This window comes from Girardinichthys multiradiatus, chromosome 9 (genome assembly GCF_021462225.1).
Source record: "Girardinichthys multiradiatus isolate DD_20200921_A chromosome 9, DD_fGirMul_XY1, whole genome shotgun sequence".
Classification (NCBI taxonomy): domain Eukaryota; kingdom Metazoa; phylum Chordata; class Actinopteri; order Cyprinodontiformes; family Goodeidae; genus Girardinichthys; species Girardinichthys multiradiatus.
The window spans coordinates 24,492,446-24,496,867 of NC_061802.1; the positions used below are offsets into that span (position 1 = coordinate 24,492,446).

The 4,422-nt window shown below is 39.8% G+C and overlaps 1 long non-coding RNA gene across 1 annotated transcript; it reads right to left on the reverse strand.

Moving 5' to 3' along the window:
- Nucleotides 1-713: 713 nt before the first annotated feature.
- On the reverse strand, nt 714-2,157 carry LOC124874243. Its single transcript, XR_007039732.1, has 2 exons — nt 1,709-2,157; nt 714-1,637 (listed from the first exon to the last, which is right to left on the reverse strand). It is a non-coding gene; the product is annotated as an uncharacterized LOC124874243 (long non-coding RNA).
- Nucleotides 2,158-4,422: the final 2,265 nt, after the last annotated feature.

Genomic DNA, 4,422 nt, shown 5'->3' on the forward strand with positions numbered 1-4,422 from the left:
AAAAGATAAGTTGCTCAAACACCTCCTGTGCTTCAAAATGTAAATCATCATGCCAGTGGAAACATGGAAAAAGCTGGTTACATAAAGGATTGATTGCAACAATTTCAGTAAAGACTTTTACACTGATTATTATAAAATGAGTAGTTTTAAAATTCCATTTTTAATTAAAATTGGAAAAAAAAAACGTCAGTCAGTCAGTCACTTTCTACCGCTTATTCCATAGTGGGTCGCGGGGAAGCTGGTTTCTATCTCCAGCAGTCTATGGGCGGGAGGTGGGGTACACCCTGGACAGGTCACCAGTCCATCGCAGAGCAACACACAAACAACCATGCACACACTCATTCATACACCTAAGTGCAATTTAGAGTGACCAATTAACCTAACGGGCATGTCTTTGGATTGTGGGAGGAAGCCGGAGTACCCGGTGAGAACCCACGCATGCACGGGGAGAACATGCAAACTCCATGCAGTCCCAGGACCTTCTTGCTGCAAGACAACAGTGCTACCAACTACGCCACCATGCAGCCCACTATGGGAGATGTCTTATTTCCAATCAGAAACAACCCTGTTAATTGAGTGAGAAATAATTTCAAATCTAAATCTGTCTATGAATAATTTAGGTTTTAACAACCTGTTAGAACCGTAGGAGTATGTTCACAAATATATGTTCAGCACGTTTTCAAAAGAGTTAATAAGAAATACAATCAGAAACAGAAGTTCAAATAAGTTTATTACAGCAGCTCTCACTACTACAGCCAAATGGTTGGGCTTTGGGCCTTGTAGTGTTAAGGCAAATTCCAGACCAGTGGTTCTTGTTTTCTTATAACAAGTAGACTGTAAAAGCCAAGACTTGGAGGATCCAGCTTACCGGCAAACATTTTTAAAACAGTAATACTTTGATGTTTTTTCCTAGACGAAAAGTTGCAGGTTGAGCTGATCTCAAAATCCAACATGGCTGCTGCATTTTAAGTCAATAATCATTGACTTATGAGACAATGAGCTCCCTTAAGTAGGCAGCTAATATCCTAATGCATTCATTTTAAAGTCATCCTAGAATTAATCAGAGCAGAACAAAAAGCCAGTCTTTTATCTTTTCCTAAACCTTGCTGAAAATTGACTTTGAAAGCGCCTATCTAGAACAATTTCCTTTACTCACTTGCAGAGAAAACCTCATGAGTTTGTATGTTTTAAGCTTCCAGCTCCACACAAAACTACCAGTCCAAACTGAGCTGAGATTCTGATTCACACAAACTGTATTTAACTGACTCCGTTGTTATTTCCACATTTCATTTTCTTCCAGCTTCACATTATAAACATCTTGTAGAAACCTGATTTAACAAGTGTGCAGACCCTCCGGTGTCTGTAATGCATTGCAATGAGTGAAGCCCAGACATACATGACAGTGAGTTTATTTCAACAATTAGATAAGCAGAATGTGCAACATTTGCACCAATAAGAGCCTTTAATAAGACACAAAAATAAAAATAGCTTCATTCTTGGATGCATGTCCACACACAGGATGGAAATGTGTGCAAATGTGATCAATCATTTCCTTGTATGAGGTGTTTACCGCCATCATTTGCTGGAAGTTGTTTTTTCTCCACACCTCTGTCAGAATTTTAATTAAATTGAGCCACCTATCAAGAAAAGTACAGAGTTAACGCCCATAGTCTGAGAACAGATAAGTAGAGCTGGTTCACCAACATACCTGACATTACTGCAGGTTTGTGTGCATGTGGTGACACCACAGCCATGTCCTGCTGTGGGATATGACAACTAAACTACTGCAGGTTTAACATCTCTGTGAACACTAAGTGTTCTACTGCCGCTCAGATCAGACAGGATTTAGTCTTGTATTTTTAATGAGAACATCCAAAATGCACATTAGATGTTTTGGGTAGCAGAACCATAAGAAGAAGATGAGGCCTACTGCCATGTGGTTGCTGCTCTGTAGCTTCCAGGGATGATTCAACATCCCAACAGTAAACAGGCAGATTGCTAATAATCTGAGCTGATTTTGTAAAAAAAAAAAGCCAACAGGTATCCATTCAACCTCCCGACTGGATCTCCTTCCTGTTTTTAGATGGGGATGCACATCACACACACGACCAGAAACAATGACTGAAATTTTAAAGTAGAGAAATTCCCAGGCAAAGTTTCCAGCTGTGCGGGCAACTGAACTGCTGTGAAAGGATCCTGTGAAGAGAACAATTTAAAAAAGTTATTTATTTTAACAGCAAATACTCATAACTTCATAACCTTAAGAGTCAGTGTGATATTCCTTTCCTTGTTGTCACTAAAACAAATAAGAGAAGATGTTCCAACAAATATTTATTCAAGCTCAAACTGCTTTTTCGGTCACCCGTTTGAAACACTGCAACTGTAAATCAGCTGTAGCAGGTGTTCTCCCTGCAAACTGTGCAACCTTAATGGTGCTAAAGAGAAATAAAATTCACAGGTAAATCAGCTCACCTGTCCTGGTGGGAATCGTCTGATGGTTTAAGTATTGAAGAAAGGTGAGAGCAATAAAGAGCGAGGACGGCCCGTCTTTCCGTGTCTCACCTGGCAGGTAGAAATGCGAGTACAGCCGTCTGTCAACTGCAGCATGCCGTGTTCAGACACGAAGACACACCTACTGTTTGGAGAGGGAGGAAGAGCAGTTAGAGGGGGGTTGAACTTCTAATTACCTACCTCACAGGTTTCTGTCTAAATATCAAAATGAAAGTCCTCCATGAAAAAAAAGAGAATAAAGCTCTGACAGTGTTCCTCCTTGTCAAGGGTTTTGCATGTGTCTGTTTAAAGGGGAAAAAGGCGTTATACTGATGTAGACTTTAGCAGGTTTATTTCCTTTTTCACTCTCTGGCAATGCCTGGGGCGCATGTTCAGGAAAAACCGGTGGAGGTAGTCAGAGAACTTTTATGTGAGATGTGACCAAGCCCCCAGCAGAGCGAACCCATGCTCTGCTTTTGTTAAGGAGACAACTGGCTACGACAACGGCTTTTAATGCGAAATTTAATTTAAAAAGTCATACTATAATCACAGCATGAAATACATTAGACTAATATGTTTGAGTTAAACTGACATAATCTGAACCTTCTATCTGGATTTTCATTGTCAAAAATGATTTTGACAATACTACATTTATTCAGCAAAACCAGAACCTTAAATGAAATTTGCTTTAGAGGTCATCTGACGTGAATTTCTCCCTAAACAGGGGTCACCTCCGAAATGGTTTGGAAAGGGCTGGGCACATCAGGGTCTTGAATAACCTTGGGGAGGCAAACCAAAACCAAACGTTATAACATAATTTTCGGAGTTTTATGTAGGTATCTTGCCAGTAGCAAATTTAGAAAGATGTGGGTCCATGGGCTACAGCCAGTCTTGATGTTATCCATGCCCACACAGCTTTCTTTCTCCTTTTCAAATTATAGTAGACTGATAGGTAGACATCAACTTCATGCTTTTTAGGCATTTTTTTACATGGAAATCTGTTTTTTTCAAAACATTGTTGGCTTTTAATCCTTTGTAAAAAGTTCCTTATAAACAGTGGTTTTGCTTTGGAAATGTCTTCATCCAACAATGCAAGGCCTGTATGTGGTGGTGGATCATAAAAAAGAATGATTAAGGTTTTGGAGTGGTCTAGTTAAAGTCTGGACACTGATCCAATTGAGATGTTGTAACCTGACTTTAAACAGGGCCAGGCTAAAAGAAAACTGGACTGAAGAAAGACTAAATAAATAAATAAAAAAACACCCTGATCCCAACCCCCCCCCCCACCCAAACACGATTTAATCAAAACATTTCTGCAAACAAAAAAAGTGCAGCCGAAAGTTCTTCCGAAAGATGCAGAAGACTCATTGCCAGTTATCGCAAATGCTCGTCAGTTGCTTCAGCTAAGGGTGGAAGAACCAGTTATCATATTTATGGAGCAACTACTTTTTCACAAAGAGCCTGGTTTAGAAATCTTTTTTTCTCCTAATATATAAAATAACTATTTGAATTTGAATCTTTTTTGATCATTTAATCTTTGCCTGATTGTAAAATTTAAGTGTGCCAAAAATGCGAAAGCAAAAATAAACCTGCAAAGGGACAAATACCTTTTCAGGGCACTGTACTCACGACACACATTTAATAGAGTAGGTTTTTAAAGCTGAAGTCGAGCTGCAAAAGATAGAAAGCCCATTCTGAGTGCTGGCGTGTGGGACAATCTGACTTTAGGCGGACAGATATTCTCCCAGCCGTTTTGCCTTCAGGCACACAGTGCTGTGCCTGATGCAGGAATGACATCAGACAGGTTTGGAGTGGCAGCCAGGCCCATGAAATGCTGGCAGTCACCACGTCTATGCATGCCAAGGCAATTCACTGGAGTTTTGTTTAAGCATGCACAAAATGAAGATGAGCCATGAATATAGTTACGGATAT